The following is a 21,327-nucleotide window of genomic DNA, read 5'->3' as shown; positions in this document are numbered from 1 at the left end:
GGCTAATAGTTCCAAGTCTACAACAGTAAACTGTTTATTCAAATGAAAAGTTTTATTTGGGGATTAGAGATGTAATGTTTTCTTAAACTCAGAGGTGGCACTGTGTTTTGAGTTCTCTTTTAGTTCTGCAGCAAACCACATTGATAAATGGAATTCAAAGCATTAATCTACTGAATACCTTTCCCCTGTCTTTCTATCCACCAAAATAAACTCTGATATTTACCCAGAAAAATTATTAATCTTTTTTTTGCATTGATTTCCACCCATTTTTGTTGTTAGGGTAATAAACACTGATAAATTCTCGGGAAAATTTAAATAAAATAAAAACTGAAAACCAAGGGCCTAATCATGGCACAGGTATGGAGGTCTGGAGTCTTTTGTTAACTAAACATGGCTAATCTTCCCAAGTATCACACACACACACACACCTCATCATTTTAGCAGATATAAAGCAGACTACAATTACGAAATTAGGCAAGTTCCAGGTCTGACTGAACTTCCCTTTAGAGGTCTATTAAAAAAACAGAACAGCTTCCCTCCACCTAGCAGATTCCATCAGGACTACTTCACTTGGAGGAAAGTGCTTTGCTGAGTGTGAGATATGGGGCAATTTTCATTTGACTTAAGGTTGGCCTTAAATTACATACGTGTATGTATGAGAGAGCCGAGAGTTCATATTTGGGAGTCAAGTGTTCTGGATCCTATTCCATGTTCTGCCACTGATTCACTCTGACACTGGGCTAGTCATTTCAATGCTGTGTGGCTCAGTTTCCCCAGCTACAGAATGGGGATATTTTGGTACCCGTCGCAGGAGTTATAACACAGTTTTAATTGACATATGTAAAGTGCCTTGGGATTCTCAGATGAAAGAAGGTGCTATAGAGTTAGAAAATATTATACAATGCATTTGCAGATGCTGACTATCTCAAACAGCAATAATAAACAGGCCATCTGAGACACAGGTGAATTTTAGACCTATTTTTCCCTGATCATTGCATGACCAAATCAATCCAATAGTGGTTCTGTAATCTCCAACAAGGAGGAGAAACACTAAATCTAAAGTATTTATGTGTGGAACATGCCTCTGACCTACACAGTTTGAGACATTCAGCACAGGAAATACCACCAGTTCAATTTAAAAAAAAAAAAAAAAAGAAGATTGCAAGATACATGTAGACTTTACTTGTGACATTAGATATAAGCTAGAGTTCTCACAGTCCAAACAGAAAGAAGTACTAGATCACAAGGCTATGACTACACTACAGACCTTACAGCGGCACAGCTGTCCCGATGCAGCTGCGCTGTTGTAAGGTCTCCCATATAGCTGCTCTATGCCAACCGGAGAGAGCTCTCCCGCCGGCATAACGAAACCATCCACAATGAGAGGCAGTAGTCATACGCATCGACTTCTAGTTTTCCCTGAGGGTGCTCCACCCCTGATCTGCCACGAAGCCCCGCCCCCACTCCCCCCCAAGGCTCTGCCCTGGCTCCGCCTCTTCCCACCCCCACTCCACCCCCTCCCCAAAGCCCCCGCCCACCACTCACTGCTCTCCACCCTCCCCCAAGCCCCTCCCCAATTAGCTTAGTGGGGACACCAAACAGCTGTAGCTGGTGGGTGCTAAGCACCCACTATTTATTTCTGTGGGTGCTCCTGCCCCGGAATTGGCGGTACCTATGTCAGCAGGAGAGCGTCTCCAGCCAACACAGTGCTGTCCACACTGGTGCTTTTGTCGTTGAAACTTATGTCGGTCAAGGGGGTGGGTTTTTTTCACACTCGTGACCGACAAATGATTTACTGACAAAGGTGCTAGTGTAGAGAAAGCCTATGTCTAGAGATATCAAGAGGCTCATAAAAGCTCTTATCTCACCACCCAATGTGAGAAAAGTCTTTAATAGGGTAACTGATCTGGCAGTTACTGTTCTGCAGTTCTTAATACAATGATCTTCTTGGGTTCTAAAACAGCCTTGCCTTGTGTCAACAGCGCTATTTTGTGGAAGGTGCTGTTCTGTTTTAGGGTTCAGGCCTGCAAAGGCATGTGCTGAACTCTACTACCATGAGTAGTTCCACTGATTTCAATGGGAAGTCTCATGGCAGGAAAGTTAAGCACTGGCATAAGCGTGTGAAGGATTGGTGCCCTAGTCTGAAGAATTCTCATAAGGATTGTGGATAGTGAACTGCTCATGAGGCTTCCTTCAAGCGTGAAGGGCCTTAACCCAGCAGAACCAGCACGGTTTCACTGCAAAAAGCCGGCTGGGGAGAGACAGTAAGTTTTCAGAACAATATTCTGAGGTATTCCCTGGACTCACAGCACTGCAACAGACAGGGGACACAGTGGGGGAGGAATGAAACAAAACCAGAGGATCCATGGTCATTGCTCCATCCTGTTCCAGTAGCAGTTCCATAGCTACCCTACGCGTGGAAGAGAAAATACTCTTCTGCAGAAAAGCCCAGAACGGAGCCTATTTGGGTTGCATGCTAAAATTAGATGTAGTCTAAATAGCAGCAACATGGGAACGATTCACTGTTATAAGCAAGGCTCAGTCATTCCAAACATACTGAACAGCCAAATACGTCTTTTTAAAATGTGTTCCCTCCTGAACAACAAAAAGACTCTGAAAACACATACCTAAATTAGATACCAGCTCATGCAACAGTTGGAAATGGTTCCCTCCATTGTTACTGTTGAAATGGAAACTTCTGTTGCAATCTAGTAGAACATTTAATGAGCACCCATGGAAGCACAGCATGCTATATATGCAATGACAATGGCTTTTAGAGCCTACGAGCCCTAGTCATAGGCTAAGGGTACGTCTATACTTTACCGCCGAACCCGGAGGTAAGCAATCGATCTTCTGGGATCGATTTATCACGTCTAGACAAGACGTGATAAATCGATCCCGGAAGTGCTCGCCGTCGACACCGGTACTCCTGCTCCGCAAGAGGAGTACGCGGCATCAACGGGGGAGCCTGCCTGCCGCGTGTGGACCCGCGGTAAGTACCATGTAGTTCGAAGTAAGATACTTCGACTTCAGCTACGTTATTCACATAGCTGAAGTTGCGTATCTTAGTTCGAACTGGGGGGTTAGTGTGGACCAACCCTGAGGCCCCATTGTGTTTGGTGCTGTACAAACCCAGAACAAAAAAGGACAGTCCCTGTCCCAAAGAGCTTACAATTTGTAGTTTCATCACATTCTCCGTTTATATGAGACAAGCTTCTAGTTTCTTGTCAGGTATCACCCAGCGAATCCAAATGACACCAACGTATGTTCTTTCCAGGGAGTCACGATGAGCATAGAAGGCCCTTATATATTAAAAACTGAGCATAACAAGCTCATGACCACATATATGTACATACACACATCAACAAAGCAGATATTCAATTGTCACAATGGTAACATTTTTCTGGAACGAAGAATAGTTCGTCTACCATAGCTTCATCAGATCTTAAAAGAGTTTCTTTTAACTGACTACTGGTTAATGCTATTACTTCACTTTCTCAATTTTACTCATACAGAACACAAGCATCTAAACGAACAGTGTAATAATAAAATGAAATCTAACAAGAATGCAACAATGGCATTTCAAATCATCACTGACATTTATTTTACCAGATAGACAAAGACAGGTAAAACCAAGGCTTGCAGAAGCTAGTTCTAAAAATACCAACCGGACTAACATTTCCTACTCAAATGCTGCATCAGCATTTCCACTAATTTTGAACGTTTACTTTCAGTGCTTTATGGCTCTGCCATAAAAATTAATTCCAGGTTCAATGTCAGCACACAAACTGTCAGCTCAGGGACAGGGCTTCAGATATTTCAACAGTATCTAAGTGTCTTTTCACACTGGCCTGACTCAAGAGGTTTCTATTTACATCAGCAAAGTCTTGCAACTGATTAGTTTGTCGTTTGCATTCTTACTTTTGCTATTCTGGAAAAAAGAACACATGAATAACCAACCCGTTTTACTGTGTTAACAACATACTTCTTGCTTCCTTTCATAAAAAGATTAAGTTGTTGACAAGGAAGCTGCCTGTCTGGGGGAAACACTCCCTTCCTGGGTGAGCAGAGGGAATATTAGATACCAGCAAGAGATCCAGAAGACTGCAAGCAGCTCCCATAGTTACTCAAACGGTTTAATCTCAAGAGGCGGTATTTGAATGGAGTAGTTTGCAGGAAGTGGAGCGAGAACAAAGCCTTTGTGAGCAGGAGGAACGGTACTCTCGCTAAAGGGGAAATAATTTTCAGTGCAATCTAATTGCAGAACCAATTTGCTCTCCAGAGGCATCTTGTGAGTAAGCCATCCTTAGGCAGGGACAGTTTAGCAGTAGCAAGACACACAGAACCCTCATCATCCTACATCAATGTGAAAGTGGCTTATAGGTGTAGCAGCGATGCTCCTGTTATAACAGGACAGAGCAAGCAGGATTTATTATAACAGAACTGCTCCCTCAGAAGTGCTGCCTATAATGCTGGTATTTGTGAAGGCTGTGACTGCAATAATAAATAACAGCAGCCCAGGCTTCAGTTTAATTATAATCTTGACCACAGCCTGAACCAAACACTGCGGCTCTCACCGATGACAGACAGACAGACACACACACACACACCTCCTAAGGAGGAAGAGATTCAGGAAGGAAATGATCAGGAAACAAAGTCTTGTACAAAATGTCCCAAAATAGGTCCTTAAAAGACTTATAATGCTCTTAATATTGAAAGGGAAAATAATTACCAGGGCAGGAGCTGCTACCTCTTCCTCCTGCTGCTGCCCTCTGTGTGATGCTGCCCCAGGACTTGAACCGACCTCGGTCTCTGCACCAGCCAGCAGTTCTCCTCCGCCAGAGACCCTTCCCCCTCGGTGCCCTGCACGGAATGAAGCAGACAGGGCAGAGCCTGGGAGGGACACTCCAGAGGGCGGGGCGTTCCCTCTGACTGACAATTCAACTCAACTAGTGAGAGGTGGCGGATGGATGACGCTCCGCTATTGGGCTCCCAACGTCGCCGGCAGGGAGGTGGGGCTGAGAGAGGGAGGGAGCAGCTGTTGCTGAAGATGCTAATAAGGCCAATAGGGACAGCCAATCAGCGTGCGAGATGAGCAGGGACACGGAGGTGGTGGGGGGATGGTTTAGCCTCGGCTCCATGAAGAACAGACCGAGGGTGGGGGAAGGTTGGTGGTGTTATTTGCAGAGAGATGGAAAAGGGGTGAGGGTGGGAGGAGTGATTATGGGGGGACAGAGGTGGTGGCAGGTGGAAATGGGGCAGTGGGTGGGGGGATCTGGGGCATGAAGGGGAGAGGACACCACAGTGCATGGAATGTAGGGAACTTCAGGACTAAAACAAGGGGCATTTGAGAGGTAGGAGCGTGAAGCCTTTCTGGGTTCATCCAAACCAAGCCAACTTTAGACATAAGTAAGGCTGCTGCACGTCTGTCACGGAGGTCGCAAAAGTCACAGATTCCGTGACTTTCCATGACCTCCATGACTTCTGCAGCAGCCAGTGTGGCTGACCCCAGGACCTGCTGCTCATGTGGCCCCGAGACAGCAACACTGGCCGCTGCTGGAGTGGCCCCCACAGCCAGACGCTCGGGTAGCCCTTCATTTAGCCGCGCTGGCTGCCACTGGAGCAGCCTGGGGGCCAGCCCCATGAACCACTGCTCGGGCAGCCTCGGCCTTAGGGACCACCTGAGCAACAGCTGGTGCTGCGGGACCCGTGGACAGCCTGAACAGCAGGCAGTGGGGCTGGCCCCAGGGGCCCCCCAGAGCAGCAGCTCCCAACTAAGATTTAGTTAGGAGTATTTATAATAAAGTTCATGGACAGGTCATGGGCCATGAATGTTTGTTTATTGCCTGTGATCTCTCCATGACTTTTACTAATAATACCCATGCCTAAATCATAGCATTAGACATAAGCAATTGTTTGGGGCATAGGTGCCAACTCCGTGGGTGCTCCAGGGCAGAAGACATTCCTACAAGAAAGAGCATATTAAATACAGCCTACTGTTAAGTGAATCTTAATCATGGCAGGCCGGGTCCCATGGCCCAACAAAATTAGACCTATCCCAGGGCCTGGAGGAAGAAGGGATGTGGAGAAGAAAGGGACCAGAAATCATAGACGTTGGGGATTCAGTTGGGGGCTGTTCTCTGTTGCTTGCTTCTGTTTGAATTTAGCATGTTACTGTATTATGCATGAATGAGCTGGGACACATCACAATGTATAGCACAATAGTGATCTATATTAATAACACAAGGGTTGGCAAATGACAGAAGCAGGGCTGTAACTAAGGCGGGGCGAGAGGGGCAGCTGCCCAGGGTGCAGAGCCAGCAGGAATGCAAAAAAGGGGGCAGCTCAGGATAGGGCCCAGCACGTTAGTGCCCGCTGCAGGATTGGGTCCAGCAGCATCGGCTGGATCCATGGGCATAGTTTGGGCCAGGGGCGAGGGGGTGTTGGCCCCCCCCCCAACAGAGACCCAGCCCAAGAAGGGAGGGCGTGGCACTGAACTGCTTCTCCTGCCAGGACACCACCTCCTGAATCCTAGTGAAGCTGGTCAGTTTCCCCTTCTGTGTGCGCTGGGTGCCCTATATGGCCACCATCCTAACCGTGAGTGCCCGAGGGAGGCCAGGGCAAGGGGGTGAGTGATGAGAGATATGGGGGAAGGGAGGTGTGGTTGGGCGGGGAAGGAAGGGGATAGGGGAATCGGGCAAGAGGAGAGGGATGTGGGGGAGGGGGATATAGGCAGAGGACAGTGGGGAACGGGGAGTGGGAAAGAGAAGGGGATAAGGGAATGGGGGGAGGGAAGCGGGAGCTGCAGGTACCTCAGAGCAGCAGCAGCTGGGGCTCCCCTTTTAAGCTGACCCATTCCGCCTCCAGCACTGGTAGCTCACCTCCAGTGGGTATCCCTGCCACAGGTACCCCCTCTAGTGCCCTCCAAATACCCTCTCAAATACCCCTGCAGCTTCTCCTCCCCCTCCCTGCGACGTGTCCTCTATTTGGGAACTTGAAATATGGGGTCGCTCTTTTCTCATGGCCTTGGTTTCTGGAGCTGGCAGGAGCGAGTCCATCCTGCCAGCAGCCACCTGCTCCCAAGGCCTGGGCTGGGCACCGGCTTGCAAGGCTGAGCTCAGAGCGTAGGCTGTGTGACTGCGAGCCTGGCAGCCATGGGGCTGCAGCAGGGCAGCTAAGGGGAGCAAGGAGTGTGGGGAGACTGACCTGGCTGCAATGGCAAGTCCCCGGGTGGTGACTGAGGTGTGACCGTGCTGCTGAGAGGCAGGTGCCCAAGGGGAATGAGTATTGCAGGGAGCGCTTTGGGGAGCATCTCATGGCAGCCAGGCTGCATAGGTAGGGGACGGCTCCAGGGTTTCTTCGGGGGCGAGACAAGAGCGTATCTGGGAGACAGCTCAGAGCTGTGTTGCCCACCCTGCCTGCAGAGCACGCCCCCATGCAGAGACAGCCAGGTGGGGAGCAGGGCAGGGAGGATTGCCAGCACAAGGAACCAGGGGCCTGAGCGGGCCGGGCGGCTCCCACCAGCTTCTGATCTGCCAGCTCTTGGCAGGAAGCGACAGTTTTCAAACTGGGGGGTTCATCCTCCTAGGAAGGCATGCCCCACAGTTTTGAAAACCTCTGTGCTAAATGTGAGGCAGAAATCTGGGGGGGGGTGTCACATGACCCCATGTGAAACCTTGTGCATTGCCTCTGGGGGGCACAAATACGATTGCTTGCCCCAGGCTCTGAAATGTTTTGTTACAGCTCTGGACAGAAGGGCAGCACCTGTGGCAGGCCAAACACTGTGGTAGAAGGGCCCACTGGAGAATCACAACACAAAACTGCACAGCAGTTCTTCCAGCCCCTTTCACAGAAGAAAAAATATACTTTCCCCTATGTCATAGGGGTGGTGATTGGCTTAAGGGCCAGACACAGTATGAGCCACCACTGCTCAGACCACCTGGAGCCACTTGGTTCTCCTTTCCCTGGGGACCTGTACCTCTCCAGTCTGATGCTGTGCAGTTTTGTTAATGTTAAAAGATGCAAAGCTATTAATATTGTCATGGTAGCTGTGATGACTCGGATGGGTAGGCATGCGAATGAGCACTGTGTAGTTAAGTGAGGCAGAGTTGCTATAGTAACAACTGTAATGAATATATATACTACAACCCTGTTTAACCAAAGCTCCCTCTTCTCCTAAACATGATTTTGAGCCCTGTTGTGAATTACATACCCAGCTGCTTCCTCCTCCTCTCCCCTCCATTTATCAATATGGCTTTGATGCCCCTGAAACATTTCAGATAAGCACGGTATGGAAGATGGAAACCAAAAAAACTTGTTATAGTAACATGAAAGTTCAAGGCTGCGTGTCAGGCTAAGACAGCTTGAAGGAGAGAGATTTAAAAACATTTATCCTCAATGGGCATAAATCAGTGTAGCTCCATTCATTTCAATGGTGCCATGTCAACGTACACCAGTTGAGGATCTGGCCCAATATGAGTGAGGAACATTAAATGCCTTAGTCACAGTGAAACATGCTGCAACATCATTTCTTGTGAGGGAGTGATTCTTTAAAAACGGTCTTGAAATTAATCCAAGAAGAATCATAGAATCATAGGACTGGAAGGGACCTCAAGAGGTCATCTAGTCCAGTCCCCTGCAGTCATGGCAGGACAAGTATTATCTAGACCAGTGGTTCTCAACCATTCCAGACTACTGGACCCCTTATAGGAGTCTGATTTGTTTTGCGTACCACCAAGTTTCACCTCACTCAAAAACTACTTGCTTACAAAATCAGACATAAAAATACAAGTGTCACAGCACACTATTACTGAAAAATTACTTACTCATTTACTAAGCTAGACCATCCCTGACAGGTGTTTGTCTAACCTGCTCTTAAAAATCTCCAATGATGGAGATTCCACAACCTTCCTGGGCAATTTATTCCAGTGCTTAACCACCTTGACAGGAACTTTTTCCTAATGTCCAACTTAAACCGCCTTTGCTGCAATTTAAGCCCATTGCTTCTTGTCCTATCCTCAGAGGTAAAGGAGGATAATTTTTCTACATCCTCCTTGTATCAAAACTTTTATGTACTTGAAAACTGTTATGTCCCCTCTCAGTCTTCTCTTCTCCAGACTAAACAAACCCAATTTTTTCAATCTTCCCTCACAGGTCATGTTTTCCAGACCTTTAATCATTTTTGTTGCCCTTCTCTGGACTGTCTACAATTTGTCCACATCTTTCCTGAAATGTGGCACCCAGAACTGGACACAATACTCCAGTTGAGTAAACAGCGTGGAGTAGGGCGGAAGAATTACTTCTTGTGTCTTGCTTACAACACTCCTGCTAATTCATCCCAAAATGCTATTTCCTTTTTTTGCAACAGTGCTACAATATTGACTCATATTTAGCTTGTGATCCACTATGACCCCCAGATCCCTTTCTGCAGTACGCCTTCCTAGGCAGTCATTTCCCATTTTGTATGTGTGCAACTGATTGTTCCTTACTAAGTGGAATACTTTTGCATTTGTCTGTATTGAATTTCATCCTATTTACTTCAGACTATCTCTCCAGTTTGTCCAGATCATTTTGAATTTTAATCCTATCCTCCAAAGCACTTGCAACCTCTCCCGACTTGGTATTGTCCACAAACTTTATAAGTGTACTCTCCATGCCATTATCTAAATCATTGATGAAGATATTGAACAGAACCAGACACAGAATTGATCCCTGTGGGACCCCAGTCGATATGCCCTTCCAGCTTGACTGTGAATCACTGATAACTATTGTCTGGGAACAGTTGTCCAACCAGTTATGCACCCACCTTATAGTAGTTTCATTTAGGTTGTATTTCCCTAGTTGGTTTATGAGAAGGTCATATGAGACAGTATCAAAAGCCTTACTAAAGTCAAGATATAAACATCTATCACTTCCCCCCTATCCACAATGCTTGTTACCCTGTCAAAGAAAGCTATTATGTTGGTTTGACATTATTTGTTCTTGACAACTCCATGCTGACTGTTACTTATCACTTTATTATCTTCTAGGTGGAGCAAATAATTAAGCAATCAATATGCAAACATTATCTTTCTGGGTACTGAAGTTAAGCTGACTAGTCTGTAATTCCTGGGTTGTCCTTATTTCCCTTTTTATAGATGGGCACTATATTTGCCCTTTTCCAGTCCTCTGGAATCTCTCCCATCTCCCATGATTTTTCAAATATAATTGGTAATGGCTCAGATATTTCCTCAGCCAGCTCTTTGAGTATTCTAGGCTGTATTTTATCAGGCCCTGGTAACTTGAAGACATCTAACTAGTCTAAGTAATTTTTAACTTGTTCTTTCCCTATTTTAGCTTCTGATCACTTCATTTTCATTGGCATTCACTGTGTCAGACATCAAATCACTACTGTCCTTTTTGGTGAAAACTGAAAAAAAGTAATTTAGCACTTTTCTGCCATATCCACATTTTCTGTTATTGTCCGTCCGTCCGTCCCCCCCATTGAGTAATGGGCCTACCCTGTCCTTGGTCTTCCTCTTGCTTCTAATGTATTTGTAGAATGTTTTCTTGTTGTCTCTTTATGTCTCTAGCTAGTTTAATCTTGTTTCATGCTTTGGTCTTTCTAATGTTATCCCTACATACTTCTGTTATTTGTTTATAGTCATCCTTTGTAATTTGGACTCCTTTTGAAGTTTCAGATCATTAAGCCAGGGTGGTCTCTTGCCATACTTCCTATCTTTCCTACGCAATGGGATAGTTTGCTCTTGTGCCCTTAATAATGTCTCCTTGAAAAACTGCCAACTCTCTTGAACTGTTTTTCCCCTTAGACTTGCTTCTCTTGGGATCATAGAATCATAGAGTATTAGGGTTGGAAGAGACCTCAGGAGGTCATCTAGTCCAACCCCCTGCTTAAAACAGGACCAGGACCAACACCAACTAAATCATCCCAGCCAAGGCTTTGTCAAGCCGGGCCTTAAAAACCTCTAAGGATGGAGATTCCACCACCTCCCTAGGTAACCCATTCCAGTGCTTCACCACCCTCCTAGTGAAACAGTGTTTCCTAATATCCAACCTAGACCTCCCCCACTACAACTTGAGACCATTGCTTCTTGTTCTGTCATCTGCCACCACTGAGAACAGCCTAGCTCCATCCTCTTTGGAATCCCCCCTTCAGGTAGTTGAAGGCTGCTATCAAATCCCCCCTCACTCTTCTCTTCTGCAGACTAAATAACCCCAGTTCCCTCAGCCTCTCCTTGTAAGTCCCAACCCCCTAATCATTTGCCCTCTGCTGGACTCTCTCCAATTTGTCCACATCCCTTCTGTAGTGGGGGAGTTGGGGGGAGAGGACCAGAACTGGAAGCAATACTCACCAGTGTCAAATAGAGGGGAATAATCACTTCCCTCGATCTGCTGGCAATGATCCTACTAATACAGCCCAATATGCCGTTGGCCTTCTTGGCAACAAGGGTGCACTGCTGACTCATATCCAGCTTCTCATCCACTGTAATCCCCAGGTCCTTTTCTGCAGAACTGCTGCTTACTCAGTCGGTCCCCAGCCTGTAGCGGTGCATGGGATTCTTCCTTCCTAAGTGCAGGACTCTGCACTTGTCCTTGTTGAACCTCATCACATTTTATCTTATCTCCCCACTCCTGGAATTTGCTAAAGTCTGCCTTCTTGAAATCCATTATCTTTATTGTGCTGTTTTCCCTCCTACCTTTCTTTAGAATCATGAACTCTACTATTTCATGATCACGTTCACCTTAGCTGCCTTCCACTTTCAAATTCGCAACCAATTCCTTCCTGTTTGTCAAAATCAAAACAGCCTCTCCCCTAGTAGCTTTTTCCACCTTCTGAACTAAAAAATTGTCTCCGGTGCATTCCGAGAACTTGTTGCATAATCTGTGCCCTGCTATACTATTATTTTCCCAACAGATGTCTGGATAGTTGAAGTCCCCCATCACCATCAAGTCCTGTGTTTTGGATGACTTTGTTAGTTGTTTAAAAAAAGCCTCAACCTTGTCTTCTTCCTGGTTAGGTGGTCTGTAGTAGACCCCTACCATGACATCACATTTGTTTTTTACCCCTTTTATCCTTACCCAGAGACTTTCAACAAGTCTGTCTCCTATTTCCATCTCAATCTCAATCCAAGTATATACATTTGTAATATATAAGACAAACCTCCTCCCTTTTTCCCCTGCCTGTCCTTCCTGAGCAAGCTGTACCCTTCTATACCAATATTCTAGTCATGTGTATTATCCCGCCAAGTGTCATAATTGTGTTTATTAACTAGCATTTCCAGTTCTTCCTGCTTATTCCCCATACGTCGTGCATTAGTATACAGACAACTAAGATACTGATTTGATTTCCCCCCTACGTTCTCTCTTGTGTCTCCCTCATCCCTGCTATAACAGCCCATGCTCCCCACAGATTCCAACCCTTCTCCCAGGTCTCCAAGTTCTTGACTTACCTGTCACCTGCCCCCGTCGAACCTAGTTTAAAGCTCTTCTCACTAGGTTAGCCAGTCTGTAGCCAGATATGCTCTTCCCCTTTCTCCAGAGGTGGAGCCCATCTCTGCTTAGCAGCCCTTCTTCCTGGAACAGCATCCCATGGTCAAGGAAGCAAAAGCCTTCCTGGCAACACCATCCTCGCAGCCAAGCATTCATCTCCAGTTAGTGAGATATGGCAGGTCTGGGGGCCTAAAACTCACAGCAAAAACTCTTCATAGAAGAGAGGAGTAAGGGCTGCTGTTTCATTCATATACTGAACGCAGGCTGCACTGGTGATGCCACACATAACTCATTAAATCATTGCTATGTTTATGTGATTTTCTAAATTGTATATAATGAAAGAAATAGTCCCCCTCTATCGCTTTTGAGCTCATGTTTGTGCTCAGCCCAGTAGCTTATTTTGGCTTCTGTGATGGTGGTGGCATTAGCTTTATTATTGCCAGAGACTGGCCCCTTAGGCATCAATACATTCTGGACTCTTTCATCCCAGCTGACCAGACATCTCAAACCCATTTGGTCTTCAGAGGACTAGCCCCTCTCAATTTCACAGCTCATAGATCCATGGTGACAATTTAAAGCCAGAAGGGACCATTAGATCAGTGGCTTTCAACCTTTCCAGATTATTGTACCCCTTTCAGGAGTCTGAGTTGTCTTGCGTACCCCCAAGTTTCACCTCACTTAAAAACGACTTGCTTACAAATACAGACATAAAAATACAAAAGTGTCACACACACGATTACTGAAAAATTGCTTACTTTCTCATTTTTACCATGTAATTATCAAATAAATCAATTGGAATATAAATATTGTACATACATTTCAGTGTATAGTATTTAGAGCAGTATAAACAAGTCATTGTCTGTATGAAATTTTAGTTTGCACTGGGATGATTTAGTTGGGGATTGGTCCTGCTTTGAGCAGGGGGTTGGACTGATGACCTCCTGAGGTCCCTTCCAACCCTGATATTCTATGATTCTATGATTTCACTAGTGCTTTTTATGTAGCCTGTTGTAAAACTAGGCAAATATCTAGATGAGTTGATGTACCCCTGGAAGACCTCTGTGTACCCCTAGGGGTACACACACCCCTGGTTGAGAACCACTGGATTAGATTATCTAGTCTGACCTCCTCTATATCAGAAACTCTAGAATTTCATTGAAGTACCCCCGCGTTGAGCCCAATAACTAATGTTTGACTAAAGCATATCTTCTAAAAAGGCATCCCGGTCTTGATATGAAAACATCCAGAGATGGAGAATCCGCCTCTTCCATTGGTTGTCCATTCCAATGCTTAATCACCTCACTGTTAGAAGTGTGCGCACTAAGGCATTTTCTCTAGCTCTTGAATCATTTTCGTGGCTCTTTTCTGTATCCTTGCCCATTTTCCAACATCCTTTTAAAAATATGGACCCCAGAACCAGATGCAGTATTCCAGCATCAGTCTCATACTGCAATATCCAGAGGTAAAAGCCATCTCCCTACTGTTCACTTGAGGGCCAGAGATAGTATCCAGGCCTCCTGACTCCCAGCCCAGTGCTCTTTCCACTAGGCCGCGCTGCCTCAAAATCCACAATCATAAATATCCCTCATAACAGAGAGCCTGATGATTTGTACGTACCACCTACATTTAATGTGTTACACTGAGTTTCATATCAGTACTCTGAAGAGCAGAATCTGGCTCACAATCTTTCACCCCACGGTATTACAGCCAGGCGTCACTCAGAACACAAAGGACAAACCAGAGAAAATTGTAAAATAATACTACTTCTTTACAGTTATTGAAAAGCTGCAGTAAAAATATAGAAGTGAACAAGAGACTGTTTTTAGCACAGATACATGAACTTTTATCTACATCCAAATCTAAGGAAGAAGTCTTACTGTTTAGATATTGGCAGGTGAAAGGACAAACAAACCATTTTATCTCTGAGCAAAGAACAAACACCAAATGGCGAAAGTTACCATCCTTTGGTAACAGTCACATCCTTCACTGTTCCTGCTCAGCCAAATGGGTTGAGGTTTAAGCAGTCCCCTGGTTAGCCCCGTCCTCATAGATGTTAAAACCAGCCTAATCATGATAGCTAGAGATAACGCTAATTTCCTTTCTCATGTATAATGTGGAACTGCAGCAGAAACTGCATGGTAAAGGTGGTAACTGCCTTTTCATTATGTGCTCATTAGAGTTTGACTGCCCTTTAACGTTGCCAAAACAAAATTACTTTGCTTAAAATGGATCATGTGTGATCTTCTGCCACAGGAGGATTTGGGGGGTTAAATTTGATGGGAATTTGACATGGAGTTCTTGACAGATGAGTGTTTAAAAAAAAAATCAGAGGTATGTTTCACTTTGGTGCAAGTCTCCTAAACTGTTTTTGGCCTGTCACATCTCAGAACCTGTTTGGTTTACAAACTTCACATTTACTTGTCCATCCTCTCCCACCCGTGGCTTTGAGTATTTTGAGAAAGTTTGAATGATTACTATTGGAAGGAGTGCTGATGCCCTCCGCCAATAGCCCAGTGGTTAGGGCACTCCCTGGGAGGTTCCAGATGCAGGTTCAAATTGACACTTTGCATGATTCAGCGCAGCAACTTCACCCCACATAAATGCTCTAACCACCAGCCTATTGGGGAATGTTGCTTAAAGATGTTCCATGCTGTATGTAATATATAAATATTCATTGGGCCAGCAAGAGAATGGGAATGTTATGATAGACCAGCAGTTAGGGCACTCAGTGGGGAGGTGGGAGACCGGCATTCAAGTCGCTGCTGTAAATGAGTTAGAGGGAGACTTTGAACCCAGGTTTCTTACCCATGCTAGATCAATGCCTCGACTATTTGGTATAAGGGGGAAGCCCTGCTGCTATCTGTCTTTTGTGCAGGCGGGCGTGCTCAGCGCACACCTGCAGGCAAGATAGGCAGAGGAATGCTTAGTTTAAGAATTCCACTGGGGCATAGGTGTGTTAGGTCATGAGTGCGGGGGACTGGATTAGATGACCTCTTGAGGTCCCCTCCAGTCCTACAATTCTATGATTGTAGGTGCCTAGCAGGTTGGTGGTGTCAGGACTTCGGCAGCTTTGCACATATCCATTGGCAGAAACTTAGGGGACTTTATGAGTGGAAAGAGGTGCCAATGGACGTTAGGCAGCAGCTGAGTGGTGGTTCTGTGAATGCCGGTAGTGCCTAAATGTAGGCCTTAGGCACCTAACGGGGCAGTTAGACAATTAAATGCCCCTTGTGAATCCAGCCCTTGGTGTGCTTAATATAACATCTCTTGCCATAAAAGAAGAACAAGTATGTAACTTTGATCACTTTGCTTGTTAACTTCAGTTGGAATTTTTTGGGCCCAGCACCTCTTAAAAATCAGGCCCAGTGTCTTTAGCCGCTTCTGGAAAGTGCCTAGAAGCCAGTGGAAACTGCTGCAATAAAATTAATACTATAATTTGATGATCTGCAGGTAGTAACACCTTCGCTGGAAGGCCTTTTTCCACCCACTGAAGCTATGGAAAGAAAACTTGTTTCTGAGTTAAGTATATGTGATTCTTAGACCGTTAATTTTTACAGCATTAAAAATGCAGATGGTAGAGAGGGGGATGACTGCCCTCTCCTGGTCATTTGGTATATGGTAGCTTATGATTTTCATTCTTTTACGTTACTTGATTAAAGCAGAGATTAAGCCCAGTAGCAAGTTGGGGCCAAATTCATATTGATTTACACTCCTTGCAATGCCATTGACTTTAGGGGTTTGCTTGGGGTGTAACTCAGGGCACAGCATGACACTTTCAATGTTGTTTAATAAGGTAGCATTAAGATTTAAAGCCCAGGAGCTACTATATAGCCCTCTCTCCCTCTGCGTATAAAAGGGCCTGTGCATATGAACTGCAGAATACGAATGTGGTCGTCCTAGGTACCATTACATCAGAGCTCCATCTCTGGACAGGAGTGACAGGCTCACTAAGAAAAAGCACATGAGAGAATACTCACTATTCACAGCTGAGACCAAGGACGGGCGAGATGTAATGGGATGGGAAAGGAGCCCCTAAGTGGTTTCTTTTTCTTCCTAGTTATATTGACCCTTGAAAGTAATCAATCCCATGAAAGCTCAAAAGTCCTTCAAGGTGTAATATGCCAGAATTATCAAGGCAAAAAGGGACTCTCATTTTATTTGTTGGTCGAGTAGAAAGTCTCATTGTCTGCCTATCAGATCTTGAAAGACAAGGAACCCAACCCTGTACAGTGCTGAGCATCTTTGTTTCCTATGAAGGAAAGGGGAAGGTAGTGTAGCCTAGTGGATTGCTCACTGGACTGGGATTCACAAAACCTGAGTTCTAGTCCCAGCTCTTTCCTGCATTTATTAGGTGATGTGGGGTAAGTCACTTTGGCTCCTTTGTCTCAGTTTCTCCATCTGTAGAGTGGGTATAATGATATTGACCTTCCTTGAGATATATCGATATTTGAAAGCTCCCCTTTCAAGAGATGGTGTACAAAGGGGTTGGTGAAGAAGAAAGGAAAAGGGTGTATGAAAAATATACTAAGAGAAGACTGTCCTGTATTTATTCTCAAGCTGGAAAAATAACACTTCACACTTATATAGTGCTTTGCATTTTAATCCTCAGATTGCATTAGTCAAAAGTATTATTGTCCTCATTTTACAGATGGGAAAAGCTGACAGAGAGGCAGTTATTGAGTGTGAAGCAGAGACAGCCGGGGGGGGGGGGGGGAATCTCTCACTTCTTCCTGACTCCCTTGAGCTAGAGGTGGGCTTGTGCCCTGAAGCACTTGTTTAGAATTGGGCAAACTGGAGCAGTCCTCGGAAGCAGGGATTATCCTCTCCATTGAAGACATTGGGAGGGGCATGCCAACTCAGTTCATTAGAGTCACTTCCTCCGTCATTCTGTGCAGCTTCCCTAGACTACATGCTGCAGCTCTCTACATAAGAACAGCCATACTGGGTCAGACCAAAGATCCATCTAGCCCAGTATCCTGTCTTCTGACAATGGCCAATGCCAGGTGCCCCAGAGGAATGAACAGAACAGGTAATCATCAAGTGATCCATCCCCTGTCACCCATTCTCAGCTTCTGGTAAACAGAGACTAGGGACATCATTCCTGCCCATCCTGGCTAATAGCCATTGATGCACCTATCCTCCATGAACTTATCTAGTTCTTTTTGAACCCCATTATAGTCTCTGAACCTTCTAACAGAGCAGCTGTCAGCATTCCACACGGACATTCCCCTTCTGTTAACTACTGCATAGAAAAGGCCCAAAGAACACTTACAATGATATGTAGCACTTTTCAACCATTGATGAATTCTCACCATGTCCCTGTGAGCTAGTTATATGTTTTAGCGCTATGGGGAAACTGCAACAGAGAAGTAAGGGAATCAGTGAGAGATCTGGGTTAAAATTCAGAGGGTCTTCACTCCTTGCTGTAGGCTCAGACCAATAGAGCACATGCTTCTCTCCATAAATAAGGCACTTAACAGCCCGGGATGTTTCAAACAGAGTTACTATGGAAGGGATCACACAGCTTTCCTAGATTTTAAACAGGACAGAAGCCAGTGAATTCAGCCAGCATAGTCTAACAGCTGAGTTTCACACAGGAAGAGCTTTTTCACTGCCTTTTCTTATCAGAAAGCTTTGAGATACTCTCACAGAGCTGGGACCAGGCATTTAGGTTTTGTTAAATACAGCAGTTATAAACTCTAGTGTTAATATATGCAGGCTTCTGCTCCTGTACTATGTAAGATCAAGCTGGGGGGAGGGATAGCTCAGTGGTTTGAGCATTGGCCTGCTAAACCCAGGGTTGTGAGTTCAATCCTTGAGGGGGCCATTTAGGGATCTGGGGCAAAATCAATATTTGGTCCTGCTAGTGAAGGCAGGGGGCTGGACTCAATGACCTTTCAAGGTCCCTTCCAGTTCTAGGAGATGGGATATCTCCATTAGAAGCTACATTTCCCTTCCTGTTCCAACTTCAGAGGACTCGGATACTGATCCCATGTCCCCCAATGCATCAAAGCACTCACATGCCTAGCTTAAAAATCAATGGAATTACCCCTGTGCTTCAGAAGGTCTGCTGCCATGCTTAGAGTAATACGGATGTGCTAAAGCACATTGTTGGATTGGACCCATGGGGTCCAAATCTGCAAGACACTGAATGCCCTCCTACTTCATTCAGCAGGAGTGGAGCACATTTAGCACCTCCCAGGGTCAGAGCTGTGGTTTCTGCTCACCATACACAGATCTGCCTCAGTTGTATTTCTCACCTCCCCAGGTGAGCCCCAATGTCCCAACACCAACCACATTCTCACTCTTCAGTTCTTCTGCACATCACAAGTGATAAACAAATAAAGGAAGAAAAATAAGTGCATGTGCAGGCCTTTCCCCTTGATAGTGAGTGTTCCTAAGCATCTGTTTAAGAAGTCTCCCATGTGGGTTTGGCCTTTGGTTTTCAGTCAAGGGTAGGCAGTGGAGTAAAAGTCATAACTTACACCAGATCACCAGCAGAGGGCAATCATTCCCCACCTCACATCAGCAGCTGCATTACTTACAGCTAAGATTTGCCACCTGTAATCTCAACTGAGACACGCGGTTCCTCTTCCCACCTGTTCAGTGAGTGGAAGAAAATTGCCCTCCAGTGCTGACAGTAACATTTCTTGTAGCTCACTAGATGAGCATGCTCTAGAATGATGTGTTCCTGCACATCCAGCCTCCCAGACACCTTTCTGATTCAACCGGCCTCCAGCACAGAGCCTGCCTCAGAGACCCTCTGCCCACAACTTCAGACATTCTTGTTTCAAGTTGATACTGCAGCATGTGCATCCCAATTGCCTATGTGTGCGTCCGGCCCAGGGACAATCCTGTTGCTTCATAAGTAAGGGTCGCGTTTTGAGCAGCTTTCAGTAACAGAACACAGATACAGCATTTTCCCATTCTCAGCAAATTTTCAATTGACACTTAGCATGACTGTTGAAGCATATCATTACCTGGCTGCTGTGTGCTAAAAGAATAATATGCACAGTAAATGCAGTGTCATCTGTCAAATAATCTGTCTTGCAATGCTCGGGGGAAGGCCAAATATGAACACTCCTGTTGAAGCTGGAAGGATTGTCCAGTGGCTAGGGCCCTACTCTAGGAATTAGGAGACCTGGGTCCAATCCCATGCTCTGCCACAGACTTTTTATGTGACCTGGGGCAAGTCACTTAGCCTTTCTCTGCCACATCTGTAAGAGTGGGGATAACAGTACTTCCCACATTCCAGGTATTGAGGATAACTACATTAAAGACTGTAATGCTTTGAAATATGATTAGAGCCTGTACTGTATCAAGATGGTTTTCAAGATTACATGCATAACAGCTGGATGAAATTTGCTGCTTTGGGGCTCTCTTAGCCTGGAAGGTCTTGCTTAGAATGGAATCTCTCTGGGACAGGGACTAGGTCTGCACAGGAATGTGGGAAGCCCCTAGCATGCTGTTGGCAGTACCAGACTGCAAATAAGTACTACAGCTACTAACAGACTGACCCCCAACCAAGCCTCCAGATCTGGGTGCCCCTAAACTTGGAGGGTGTTTGAAATCCAAATCCAGATACAAATGTTGCAAGTTATGAAATGAACCAACACTCCAGATCCAGACACTCCTGAAATGTGATGGGTTCAAAACTGGGCCTGCGTTTTGCTGCCTGAGCCCATGCGTAGTTTCAGTTTGCGCTGGGCTCATTTCCCGAATACGTGCAAACTGCGAAATTCAAAGCAAAAAGGGAGTAGAACCTGCCACATTCCACCTGGCTGGAGGTGGGGGAGGGAGAGGGGAGAGGGGGAAACAATACTTTGCTACAGAGTGGTGCAGACTCCCCAAGGCCCCACCTGGGCTCCCCAAGAACCTTGTGAGAGTTTCAGGCTGGTAACAAAACATTCCCATAGCTACAATATGACCAGCCAAGATTTTTAGACTAGGCTCCTAAATCCATATTTAGGCACCCAAATAAGTGGCCTGATTTACAATGTGAGCTGCTGGGGGCCCCTTACTTCTGAAAATCTTGGCTACAGTCTTTCTACATACAAACCTCCTACTGAGAACCGTGGGCGTTACCCAGGTGCAAACAGTGCAGGATCAGGCTTTCAAAATGCTTGTTGAAATGGTTTTGCTAAAATATACCCATTAAATCCCTTTATCCACTGTACTGTCCTGTCCAGCATGATGATAGCGGCAGTTGTCATTTTCTCTCATGCACCAAAACCAGCTGTTGGCCAGACATGTTATCCAGCAGTTCTTCACCAGGGCTTTAGTGTGACCTCTCCTGGAATTTTTTGAAATAGAAAAGTAGTTATTGCCAGATAGGAAAGTTAGCTGTTGATTTACAGTATGGTTGGGGGCTGAAAGAGCAAAATGATAGGTGAAAGGAGAGTCTGGGCACCTTCTTATCGTAAAGATACTGAAACTGGAGAGAGTTCAGAAAAAGGCATCAAAGGTGATCCAGAGGGCTAGAAAACATGAGTCAGAAGGGAAGATTAAGGGCACGATGTATGTGTGCAGTATGTATGCGAGCAGGAAGGAAGGGACATGGTAACAGGGTACCTGAAAGATGCAAACACCAAGGAAAGAGGCATAGGCGCCGACTCCGTGGGTGCTCCAGGGTTGGAGCACCGTCGGCAGCCAAGCTCCCCTCCCCTGCTGCCCCACCTCCCCCCTCCGAGTGCACCACATCCCCACTCCTTCACCTACCTCCCAGCGCTTCCCGCCCAGCTGCCGCCAAACAGCTGTTTGCACGCTGTTTGCACGGGGACAGGGGAGGAGGCGGGGAAGAGATGGGGCCGGGGCGGGGATTTGGGGAAGGGGTTGGAA

The 21,327-nt window shown here is 45.8% G+C and overlaps 1 protein-coding gene across 1 annotated transcript in view; it reads right to left on the bottom strand.

Moving 5' to 3' along the window:
• ME2 (malic enzyme 2) overlaps positions 1 to 4,910 on the bottom strand; it is a 40,978-nt gene extending 36,068 nt beyond the window's left edge. The window contains exon 1 of the mRNA XM_034774252.1: positions 4,733 to 4,910. The gene's annotated coding sequence lies outside the window, so the exon portion shown is untranslated. The remainder of the gene's footprint in view (positions 1 to 4,732) is intronic.
• Between the last annotated feature and the right edge of the window lie 16,417 nt (positions 4,911 to 21,327).

The sequence above is a fragment of the Trachemys scripta genome, chromosome 6 (assembly GCF_013100865.1).
Source record: "Trachemys scripta elegans isolate TJP31775 chromosome 6, CAS_Tse_1.0, whole genome shotgun sequence".
Taxonomy (NCBI): Eukaryota; Metazoa; Chordata; order Testudines; family Emydidae; genus Trachemys; species Trachemys scripta.
Note: the sequence above shows the minus strand (reverse complement) of the source record. Positions and strands in the feature narration are given on the sequence as shown.